The sequence below is a fragment of the Poecile atricapillus genome, chromosome Z (genome assembly GCF_030490865.1).
Source record: "Poecile atricapillus isolate bPoeAtr1 chromosome Z, bPoeAtr1.hap1, whole genome shotgun sequence".
NCBI lineage: Eukaryota > Metazoa > Chordata > Aves > Passeriformes > Paridae > Poecile > Poecile atricapillus.
The window spans coordinates 44,927,266-44,940,161 of record NC_081289.1 but is presented as its reverse complement, the minus strand read 5'-3'; the positions used below and the strand labels follow the sequence as shown (position 1 = coordinate 44,940,161).

Sequence of the window (12,896 nt, the reverse complement as noted above, 5' to 3'; positions counted from 1 at the left end):
CACATAATGCACAACCTTTAGACCAGAATAGGTATTATGGTGAAGACTTTAATTATGCAATTATATGATTACGTTTATCTCTTTCCTTACAGGATTTTAGCCTTAAGGATAGGATTTCTGGATAATTTAGCGGCCACTTTCATAAATATGTTCATCATATGTAAAAAATACTTCTCATAACTTTTTTTTTCTTAAGGAGACGAAAAGGCGGCAAATGCTGATGTGACCAAGATTTTCACCATCAACTCGATGCTGACTGGCCAAATTTCAGTTCCTGTTTCAGAAGAAGGTCCTGCGTTAAGCACAAAACGAACTCGGTTAATTTAGTTTTTATTTTTCCCGTAACTCGAGGAGACTGATACACCGTTTTCTAGATTTTCGGTGGACCAGAGAGCGCAAGCTGCCCTTAGTGTGAAATACTTGGCACTCTCAGCGCTGAAGAGGAGGAGATCGGCCTGGGACGGGGGCGTTTCGCGCTGCCAGAAGTGAGGTGCCCTCCTGTCCCCCGGCCGCAACTCGGCGTGAGGGGTCGCCGGGCGCGGCGGGGCGGGCAGGTGGGCGGGGAGCGCTCATTGCTGGCCCCAGGGGAGCGGGGCCCGGCGCTGCCCGCCCGCCCCAGCCCTGTACATCCCGTCCTGTCCCACCTCCCGCGGTGGCGCTGGCTCCATCCCCTTCTCCCCGGGCCGGGCGCCGCGCCCCCGCCAGCCCCGCGGAGCCGGGTTGGGCAGCCCGGGAGGCGTCTCCTCTGCAGCCCCCGCCCCCCCGCGCCGGTGCTGAAGCGCCTCGGCCGCTCCCCGGCAGCACCCCCGGGACAGCAGCACCCGGGCCTCCCTCCCTGCCGCCCGGCCCGGGCTCTCCCGCCGCTGCTGCGCTGCAGAGGACACCTCATGGAAAATAAATAAATTAATTCCCCCACTCACCCCCGCGGCCGGGAGAGGAGCCGGCGGCGGCGGCGGGATTAGATCCAGTCCGAGCTAGAGACCAGGTAATGTAACCTACCCGCCAGGAGGGAGGAGGAGGAGGACGAGCAGCGAGGCCGCTGAGGTTGTCCCCACCGGGGAGGGCTCCGGGGGACGGAGAAGTGGCTGCCGCAGCCGGGGCGCGCCGGCGTGGCCCCGGCGGGCTGCGTGCGAGCGGCTGCCCCCGCGCTGTGCGCGCCTCACTGTCAGTCACACACACACACGAGCCGCCGCCCACGCAGGGATGGATGGATGGATGGATGGATGGATGGATGGATGGATGGATGGATGGATGGATGGATGGATGGATGGACGGACGGATGGACGGACGGACGGACGGACGGACACCGCGTGGGACGCAGCTGTCGTCCCCCGGTACCAAAGCAGCCACCGCAGGGAGACGCCGCACACCCCGCCGTGCCCCGCTGCCACGCGGGCGGCCGGCTCTGACAGAGGGGCAGGGAGGGAGGCGGGCGGCGGGGCCGGGCTGAGGCCGCAGCTCTGGGGGGAGCGAGCGCGATCCCGCCCCCGCGCCGCTGCGCGCATCCCCGCGGGGCTCGGGGCTGCCACCGCGCCTGAGGCAGCGCCCGCCCCGAGCCCAGCCGCGCTCCGCGGCCCCCGCCCCGGCAGCTCCGCCGGGAAATGTGGGCGGAGAGCAGCGGAGCACAAATCGTGCCGCCGCGCTTGCCGTCATCAGACGCGGGCCTGCAAGGAGCTCCGTGGTCGAGGTGACCTTGGAGAAGGTGGATCTGGATGCAGCCACTATTGCCCCATACCAGCTGCAGTTCCGTGCTCTGGGCTGCTCCCACAGCTCTTGCATTATTATCTCGAAACGCTGCTGGCTTTAGTTAATGGTCGTGTACAGAGGTCCTGGTGTAAGTAATACCAGAGCCACGGAAACAGTCCTCTTTACTTGACCTCTGCTAGCGCACGGTCCTTGAAGGGAGTGGTCTCCCTGGCAAGGAGCAATCCAGGGTTCATCTATGTTGAAGTGGCCCCTAAAAGGCAGTAAATCTTCGGAGAGACTGAGAAGTTACCCTGTTCCCATTTCAGAGACCGAAGTGTCCCCGTGTACTCCAGAGAAAGCACATTACCTTTCAGTCCTGCAGGGTCAAGGAACACATGTCAAGATTCAAGTTCTCCACTGCTTTTCCAGTTATGCCGATAGGAAAACAAAACAATGCAGAAAAACATTTGCAGGTACCTGTATTTTCCACTGCCAGCCTGAGCTTTCAGTAAAAGAGCTGAAATTATTGTTGAAAGCTCTTTTGGAAAAAAGAGAGAAACTAAAGAAAGCTGGTGCCTCATGAAGATGCCCATTCTTGTTTAGTTGGTCTCCATAATAATTGCTCATGTTTCCATAGTGGTTCCCATCTGTGGTTCTCAGGTTACTGATCAAATAGTAATGAAAAGGTGTTTGCGGCTTCCATTGCAGGAATGGGGCCATACACTTTAATCACACACCAGCTGAGCCAACAACTCAAGAGCCTTAGCTCTGTCTAGATGAATCATGATGGAAAAGTTAGTCATTGAGACAGGGACGTACAGTTATATTTAAAAGAAGGAGGAAACTGACAAATAATTCAATAACAGTGATATGTACTTTTATGTACAAGTATTAAATATGCGAATAATGCATAAGTGATTACCTTTTTATTTTTAAATCAGCTCTCTCTTTCCTTGTATTATTGTCTGCCAACTTTGAATAGTGTACTTGAGCCTGAGTGCTGAACTCTTTCTACATGATGGAATAAATTTATAGAAGAGATTATACTACAGTTGTTTCTATTATTTGTGCAATTCATTACAGAACTGTAACTTCATGTATCTGTAAGGGCCCAGCTTAGTTTGCATGATAGTGTTTACATTGTAAGTGGCTTCAAAGCAAAACAGCTGATCATTTTGAATAGGCAGAGGGGTGGCTGGAGGTTATGGTGTTTATTTTATTGCAGCTTGAAATAATTTTGGTAGTGAAAAAAACCTGATTTTATTTCTATGGTGAAGATGTACAATAGCCTAAATACAAACTGTGGTCTTCAAGAAAGGTCTTTATGGATGGTGGAAAACCAAATTCACGCATTTTAAAGATAGGAAAACTCTGTGGATTGTGCAGTGATACACTGGTTTGAACAGGTATTTTGCATGTAAAGGGGGAGACTTTGAAATATTACAAAAAGCAACAGCAAGAAAAGCCTAGAGTGTAGTTTAATATTGTGGCTCTGCAGCTGCAGTAAGGAGTGAAGGAATTATTTTCCAGCAATTTTCATTGTAAATAAATACATTGTTAATAGTATATTTTAAAAGTTTCCTTACGGCTCTTTAATCTAATTTCAATTGTTATTTCTCTGTAGTGTATATTGTATTTAAGCTCATTCAACTCTTGCTATGGCAGAATTTTTATTCTAGAATCCAGGTTTTATCAAGACAGGAGATCTTTGGGCAGCCTAAATTTATGGACAGGCAAGTTAAGGGAGAGAAAAAAACATTTCTTGAATCACAAGCTGGTGTTTTCTAAAACTGTTTTTCTTTCATTAGTCTTCTTTCTTGGATGTGGTTCATACTTTTATTTCTTGATCATTTTTTTTCCCTGGAACTCAATGCTTTTATTTTTTCTTCATTTTAGGAAAAAAGTCCTCTCAGTTTCCTTTGTTTATTAAGTAAATTATCTTGTCCTCTTTGCAATAGGGAGGTGCCTTTATTTCCAGTGAATATGGTTATTAGACCCATTTTATTTCAAGGAAAGAGGCTATGACTTAGCTGATTTTATTTCCTATTGCAGAATCACATGATGCTTTTGAAGAGTTGCATTTTTCTTGAGAAGTTTGCTTTAGCAAGGATGGTGTCTGAATATAATTCTCAATTAAATGGTATCCCTTAACACCATTTGCCAGAATTTAAGCTATCAATTTTCTTGTATGAGAATCAAGAGGAAGATTCTTGGGCCATGCAAATAATTTGTGTTGTTACATTAATTTTATGTTTCAAGGTTGGTATAATTGCAAAAATGTGATTATCTTTGAGTTTTATTGAAGTGGTTAGGTCATAGCTATAAATCATTGATAGAAAATGTTACCAGTTTCTGTGTCTGTTTGTGTAATATATATATGGCATAATGTTTGCACAGCACCAGGGAGGAGGTTAGATGGGAAAATGTGATGTCATTGACCAACTGTTTTATGTGTCAAATGAATATGAGGAACTGGCTGAGTCCCACATACGCATCTCAGTCCAGACCTGCATTCCTTGACTTGCATGTATTTGTGATCTGTTGCTCCAGCTTCTCTAATTTTTTTGTGAATTTTGGAACGTTTGAAGAAAAGTTTGCGGTATTCAAACAAAAGTAATTTGACTACAGGAGTAAGGAGACAATATTCTATGACTTAAGGAGTAGAAGATGTTGGACACACTGACTGCAGAGCTCTATTTGGCTTTACAACCTATCCAATATTTTTTTTTTATTTCCCAGTCTTATTATCAAAAAGTCTTGTTAAACTCTTATTGAAGAGCAAAGGCTTATCTAACTAGGTCACAGCAGCTGATGAACTAGAAAGAGTCACAGTCTTTATTTCTCTGTTTTTATCTTTTCAATCTTAAGATTTAATTCATAGTATTTTTTGAGGGGAGGCGGGTGGTGGTGGTGAGAAGGAAGATTCATCATCATCAGCTCCTTTTGTAGATCTTAGTTTTGGTTTATGTACTGTCTTGAAGTAGTTCCTTTATCTGTACATTTTCAAGGTCAAGCTTCCAGTTCCATGCTAATTTTATATTTTTGGGAAACAGTGCTTTTCTGTCTTAAAACACTTACATGAAGAGTTTGATACAAATGAAGAGGTTTCCATGAAGAGCTGATAAAAATTAATAAACATTTCCAAAAAGGATATGAACATGACTAGGCCACTTTAAAAGCTTCCCAGAAGTGAAGGAGGAAAATAATGGAAAAGAATTGAGCCTTATAACAATATACTCTTTTCCTTTGTAGTTGTAAGATTTAAGATCTTAAGAAATGGAACTAATATTATTTCATAAAGGCAGGGAGCACTAGAGGACAAACTTAAGCCAGGTTTGTTTTTTGTTTTTTTTACAATTTAATGCTGATGCATTTTCTTTCAACTTGGTGTCATGATCATTGAATGTTAGCTATTGAATGTATTTCAGTTCCACCCAACAAGAATGCAGTGCTTTGGAAAATATTATAAATCATATAAAATTTGCTACAAACTTTAGACTTTAGGAAACTTGTACTCTTAAGTTGCCTGTCTACAAACAACAGGATGCCCAAAAATTGTAGAAATTGGAATATTTTGGAATAGGTGGATTTGACATTATTTTCATATAGTCACTAAGAAAGATAAAGACAGTATGAAACTCTGCAAAAACCAGTCAAAGCATAAAACTCTACAGATGTTTCCCAAATACACAAGATTGTTTAAGAAGTGTTTGTTTTTTTCAGCATGAATATTTGTCTCCCCCAAAAGAGCACTTTCCAGTTGTTTTGACAGCAAGCTTGGTAGTTATTTCACTTTTGTCTTAAGGTTTTCCCATGGAAGACTCATGTGTAGGTGATGATCAAGGTTCACAAAGCATGTTGCACAGAAGATGACTTGGAATGACTGTATTTCATCGTTTTTCTTATTTATATATTTTAAATGTTCTCATCTTCCCATAGCTGCAAGCAGACTCCTGTTGCAGCTTCAGGCATGACCATTGTGTAGTGCCCTTCCATCATGTGGCCCCAGAATCAGCAAACTTGGCAACACTCCCAAGTTTGGCACCTAGGGGTAGCACATAGAACAAAGGGTTGTTAATGGTGTTCAAAATGTGCTTGGCGTCAAAAAACTTCAGCATTTTTGTCACTGCAGTGGTGGTAAGGAAAGTGCAATGAGGTACGTTGCCTCTTCCATATGGTCTACAGTTTTAATCAAAATTGGTAAAATCAGTCACAAAACAGCAGTACATCATTCCAAAAGATAGGATTTTTTTTTTTTTTTCCCATAGAAATAGGTTAATTAAGATTTTAGCATTCATACTTGCCCCTCAGCACTTCAGCACCCTTAGAGTCTATGGTGCAAACAAAAAAGAGACAAAAAAAAAAAGAAATCTCAGTTTGTATGTTGTGTGAGTTTTAACCTTATCGTGTCACCTTCAGAGCTTTACTTTTCAGTTTGTGTGCTCTGAAATCAGGAAATACTGAGAACAAGTATTTGTTTTAAAGTACTAAAAACATGTGAAGAAAAAAACCAAAAATAAATCCCCATTTTTGTGCTGACAAAAATGGCGAAAGCATATATGCAAAATGTGTATTTGATTTTTTTTTAACATAGCTAGTTCCTACTGCAATGTATTTGATTCGTATTTCAGACAGAGAAATGAGCATATACTAAATTCCAGCATATGCTTTTGTAATTAATTGTATTAAAGTTGTTTTTTAAGCCATTAGAAACTAGGTTCTATGTGGTATTTTCAGAATTCTGGGATAACAATATAAATACTTGGTGGCGAAGATAAGAAGTTTTGATATGATGCAAGACTGTGTTCAAACTACCAGCTTTAACAATTTGGCTTCTGAGAGACATAACTGATTTTCTGTGCTGACCTTATTGAGAGATGGAAATTGGAACCTAAAAATATGGGGTATTTCAACAATTACTTCTGCTATTGAATTAAGATGCCATAGGAGTTGTCATTATTAGATTGAACTCCTATAGTTTGCATTTTTGCTATGGCCCTCAGGGCAGGTTCTCAAAAGAAGCCAAGAAAAGAACAACTTAATGATGCAAATAAACTCCCCTTGGTAATGTAAGTGTCTGATTTCTTAACAATTGGAATTTTATGTGCTAAATTCCTTGATAATTCAGCCTTTGCTGAGTGTATTTTCCACTGAACAGATCTTTTCTGGAATTTAATTGCTTTTGCATGCTCTGCCAGGGATGGATTTGGGTCTGAATCAGGACAGTGGACCCTGTGTTCTCAGCAGTGCCTCCTGCTGATGGTAGAAAGTTGTTGAGATATATACTTTAAACTGGAGCTGAAGACTGGTTTCAAAGACAAAAGAAAGTGTGCCTAGGACAAAAATTCAAGCAGGCTGAGCAAGGGGATTGCATCTGGGAGCAGGTGGAGAGAGCTGAATAGACTATGGAAGGGAATCACTGCTGGGAGCTGAAGGCGGCAATGGGCCTATCATCCTATTACCAGCCCCTTTTAAGAATGTACAACTTTATAGTAATTTGTACATAGTGCTAATCTAAAGGATTCCTTTCTGCCCTGAGGAATTTGTAAGATCTCTACTCATTTTATCACACAGGGATCCTAACTCCTTATCTTCCATTAGGCAGCCTCTTTCCCTTCTTCCCACCAACACTATAAAAGGCGAATCAGGGGACTCAACAGCACATGATTAGAAACCACAACAACCTATTTTAGCAAGGAACAAAAAAAGCTTTTGTATTTTTTGACCTCTGGGTTGTATGTATATATAAAATTGGTAGAAAAAAATATGCCGTAATAGCTTGTATTTACGAGGTATGCTTTATATTTGTGAAGAATAGGAAAAAAGAGAACCTGTTACCTTTTTCTTGTGCAGATATAATTATGTTGGCTAGAGGCATAAAGTAGGTTTTTCTGTCACATTTTAATTATGAAGTTATTCAAAAAGTAGTATGTAATATGTAGATATGCTGGAAATAGGGGTGCATTATTTCAATTTAGCATTACCAGCATTAGAACGTTATGAGTGCCTTGCATGACCTGTGGTCTGTTTCAATTTTAGCTCCATGAAAATAATGAAAGTGGTTTTTAAGCTGATTAATATAAGGGCCATGCTCACATGAGGTAGAGAAATCCAGGAAGGGCATTTTTAAGTGACACCTAAAGGCACTGTGGTGATTTCTCTCAGTCAATTAATATGTCAGTGTTGCTTGATTGGCATTTCCTCTCTTTCTGTGACTGCAGGTCCACACTTGAGCTCCCTTTCTGTTATCCCCCGGGTTATAGGGGATTACTCATGGTTTACACCCAGTAGTAGTAGTGGCTGAAGAGACTCTTTGATCACTTCTTAAGACCCCATTATTTAGTGTTTTTGATCGCTTGCTTTGACTTGCCTGGTTAGGTTAAATGGAAATTATTTCTCATAATGATTACCAAAATGATGTCTCTGTTTCCAAATACAGGCTTTAATATGTCCATCTTCTCTGCCATTCCCATCTTTATTTTGGTGAGAACTTTGTCTTTCTCCCCATTTATTAGAATGAAAACTAAGATACAAGTTAATATTTTACTCTGCTCACCCTACTAGCATACTGGGTTTTCCACTTTAAACTGTGAGTGGCAGTTGTCACTTGTAGGATGCCTTTCATATGATACAGAGGATGCTCCTCCATAGCTACCAGTATTGATGTTTTACCATGCTGTTTTTAATATTTAGAGTTACAAATGTTTGCTTTCTTTATTGCTATTGTTTTTAATTCTGTCTCTCAAGTGTAGGGTACAGAAAAAATGTAGCCTTTGAAGAATGACACATTAGGAGGTAAAAACAGGGTAGATGGGAGAACACATTAACCTGAGGAAATACTGTTTTGAGGAGTTTCACAGAGGCAGATATCTTCAGCCTAGCAGAAGTGGAATAACATCTCAGTGTCATGTATTCAGTCAGAGCTAGTTTTAGTTGTCTTCTGATTTTAATTTTTTTTTGAGAAAGGAATAGAGAAAATATTGGCGTTTGCTTTTTTGTTCTCTTTATTCTAATTGTAAGCCATAGGAAGGTTTTTGTTGTTGATGAATGGTATCATAATAGGATACAAAAGCCTGTCCTTCCCACAATTAAAATAGATTCTTCTTTTGAGTGTAATAGCACAGACAGGTGTTAATGAAACAAGATGTTGTTGCTTAATTGGATAATGAGCTTGCAGTTCTGGACACACTTCAGCATTGCTGAAATATTGTATATGTAAAATGTTGACTTTAATGTATTGTTCTCAATGAAAACGTATTTTAGCTATGAGGCCATGATTTTTTTTTCTTGAAAGTATTTCCTGAAACATTAGCAAAGCTATGTAGTTGTCATATCCAAACTTACTTTTGAATTATTATACTTAAAATGATAGTTCAGTTGCACTTAATTATATGTTTTATTAAGTATCCCGGATATGTTTTTAACTTTAGTAAAGTAGTTACAAATTTCTTCTCAATTTTTTTTTTCTTGTCCCCCATTTATTAGTTTTATCCCAAATGTATAAATAAAACAATTTTTTAACGCAGGACTATATTCTTGTTACACCTAAATTAGCTACCTAAATTAGGCTGTCTAATTTCTGTGTTAGTGGATCCTGGGTAAGTAGGTTGTTATCTCTTAATAACTGAAGCTTAAATCCTACTTTTAAATCTACTAATGAACATGTACTGGATGAAAACGGAAGTTATAACTGTATGTTATGCTCCCTTTTTTATAAGTCCTTTGAACAGCAGTTATAGCTGTTTTATATGCAGAGAATCTTGCATTCTGGTGTAGTCTGAAGGAAGCATTTACTTCTCAATATGGCAGCTAAATTTACATAAGTGAGTAGACAGTTTTCCTATAGTAATAATTGTATGTATACAAATACATAAGGTGATGCGAAAATAGGAAGAAATATGCAACATGGTGCATACTAGGAGATGAAGTGGGGAAATGAAGAAAGCCCTGGAAGGGTGCAATTATACTGCTTTGATGTTTTGGTAAATTCTAGTGTTGCAGTATGTTATTTACAGCCTGTAGTAAGCAGCCATAAATACCATATATACATGTGTATGTGTTTTCCACATGATCCTTTTGACCTCTTTGGAGCAGTTCTATGACCAGGTGCATAGAAGGAGTAGTAGTGGGTGATGGGTGATATTGGCAGTACAGGAGTGTGAGGAGATGCAGGATTTGGACCAGCTACGAAAACAACAGAATCAAATGCCTGGGGGAGAAATTTCAGTGCCTGTACTTTGACGTGGCATGTGATGTCAGAACTGAATGGATGAATTTTTAGTTGGCAATTAATACTAAGTTTAGCTCCTCATTCTAGAATGGAGGACTTCTGTAATCAAGGAAGTTTTTAGTGATCCAGCCAAAGCAGAGCAGGTGCTGTTTTCCTGTGCCAAGAGGCTAAGGCTGTTTGCTTCATAGCTGTTCGCACTGCTCCAAAGGGGATTTTGGACTGTTTGGTCAATCCCTGCTGCTTTCATTAACTTGGTGTGTTTGTTTCTATTACCCCATTGAGAAGGGAATGGTAAGTGTTTGTGTTCCTAAAAGTTTGGACCTGATTTATTTAACCAAATCCCACTGAGCACAGAACCTTTTATATTTGGTTGAACTCATGCTCCCAGGCGCATTTTATTCTGCTTCTGTGATTTTGACAGAGGGAATCCCTATTTGTTTCTTTGTTTGGTAGAACTGCTTATCTGGGCCCTGCTGAGGATAGAAGTGGGCTGCCTACTTTGTACTGCAAACAAGAACCATAAGAGACTCTTGTCCTAAAGAGAGAAAAGCATATCCAAGATGGTTTCTAATTTTTTTTTTTTATCTTTCAGAGAACTGCTAATATGCAGAGGGTGTTGCAGTGATTCCTTAAGCAGGAGTAGAAAGGTTGGTGACAGCAGTGAAAAGACACAAAGTCTTGAAGATATAGGAAGAAGGAAGGAAGGGTACATCATAGTTAATATCAGCTACTGGGCTTTAATTCTTGGCAGTCCAGCAACTCACTGCTCTGCTTTTGAGGAAAGCCATGGCAGTATGAGCTACCCAAAAATCCCACTGTGCCTCAAAGTGGAGGTTGTCAAAGCACTGCCTTTAATTTCCATCCTAAATGCAGCAGCATAAAAAGATTAAATGGAGCAGTTCTGCTGTGGACATTGGGCTGGCCTTTGGGAGGTGGTTTGTGTTACGACTAAGGTTACCATCTCTAAAATAACATGCTGCTGTAGAGCTACAGTGAGACTGTACAGTCATCTGCAAATTTCACCTGTGGCAGCGAAAAATGTTGTATTTATCTCAAATAGACCTACTCAGGACTAACTGATTAGTCCAGAGCGCAGAAAAAGAAAAGAAAAGTGAGCTGTAAGGAGAAGGTGCTCTGTTGTTGCAGTTCTCAGACATGCTAGGAGTTGCATAAAATGTTTCTGTCTTCTGAGGACCCTCAGTAGGCATGATTTGTGTGGATTTTTACCTGTAAAAAAATCTGCTTTAGCTTTGTAGATGCTACAGTCAAGAGCTGATCCTGCAGGGGTAAAAACTTTTAGCTGCCCTTCAAGGCAAAGTAGAAATATATTATACTACACCCTTTAATCAGTTTGGGTTGCATATTCTTCTTGTCTTTAAACAAAATTCCTTTGTCAATTGCTGAATCTTTGTATCACTATGCTTGTCTGTTTAAGTAGTATATACCCAAGCACAGTTGTCATTTTCCCACTATAGCATATACCTACATTTATTGCTTACTTGTTTTAAATGCCACTCTTAATCATGGTCCAAATCCAGATGAAAATCTGAGTGAACCTTCAACAAATATAGTACATTTTTAGCAAGTTATATATCTGTACATAAATCATAAACTTTCAAGCTCAAGAACATCTTGCATTTTCTTACAGGTGAGAAACAAGTATTTTTTTCTCAACATCATAATTGTGCAAAGATTGCTAAGTTAGAAGTAAGAGGTACTAGCTTTCAAAAGATGTATACCATTAAAAATTAATTGCTAGTAAAATTATTGCTAGTAAAAGCAATAGTAATATTGCATTCAAGCTCATTATACTTCTCACTTTTATTTTGCAGTGTCTCCACAGCATCTTCTCCCCTCTGAAAAACACCCTTTAATTTCTAGTACTCAATCTCAAGCACACACTCAGTTCCACTGAATTAGGCTCGCATACTTTATCTGATCTGACTAGAAAAAGAATAACACTCTAAAAAGAATACTTGCCCACAAATAAGTTTTAAAGGGTAAAGAAATGGATTTTGTATAAGCATCTAAAATTATCTGAGCAACGGAGGAAAATTACCATCATGTATTAATGACTTGAATATATTTGGTCGTCATGACCTACTGCAGTGCTTTAAAAAAGCAAGAATGTTAGTGGCTAAGTTCATGCTTCTTTATTTAAGGCAGAAGGTGATACTCAAATAATCACAGCTAAACTCTGCCCTGACAGCGTAGCCTTGAAAGTTACTTCTTAAGTATTTAATCCTTTTATTTTGCGTATGATTATCTATGCATTTATACAGATACATTTAAATACAAGATAGTGAGGACAACTGAAGGGAAATCAAGGAACCAGAGGAAACCTAAAATACCAGTTTTGTGAAGAAGAAGCTGTAAGTTATTTGTGGAGTAGCTTTTCCTTACCTTGGACTTTGTATGCTGGCATGTTTTTGAGTTACTAGAGCAAGGAGGGGTGAGACAGCTGGGTGAAGCTGGGGGATTAGGGAGGAAGAGTGGAGGGAGGGCAGTGGGCAATCTGTGGAGCAGTCTGAAGTGGTGTCTGCAGGTGGAGAGGGCTGGCAGACTAAGGGGCCGGTGAGGGAGCGCTCTCACTACAGAACCATTGCAATGAGCGTTAGTGTCCTGCTTGGAGAGAAGGAAACCGCTTCTTTACTTCTCTTTAACCTCTGTGTTTGTGACTTGTGCACAGGGGGTTTTTAACCCTTCAGTGTGTCTGGCTCATTCTAAAGGGTGGTGTACAGGAGGTAAGAGTTACTGCCACGTTGACAGATGAGAAAATCCATTTCACATTGCTCAGCTACAGCAGGTCTTGTCCTGCTCTTCTCCATTCGTGGTTCCTGATGGTATTCTCTCTTCACTCCTTAATATCCTTTGAGTCTACCCAGTGATAAAGAATGCTTGCACAGAAATAGGCAAGAAGCAACCCAAAAGCTGGGATGTTGGGCAATATGACCGGCAACATACCTTTCAGGTTTGTATT

General features: G+C 40.7%; 1 protein-coding gene across 1 annotated transcript in view; it reads left to right on the top strand.

The window, feature by feature from the left end:
• The first annotated feature begins 702 nt into the window (after positions 1-702).
• LOC131592831 (monocarboxylate transporter 2-like) overlaps positions 703-12,896 on the top strand; it is a 79,514-nt gene continuing 67,320 nt past the window's right edge. Inside the window, exon 1 of the mRNA XM_058864635.1 lies at positions 703-985. The gene's annotated coding sequence lies outside the window, so the exon portion shown is untranslated. The remainder of the gene's footprint in view (positions 986-12,896) is intronic.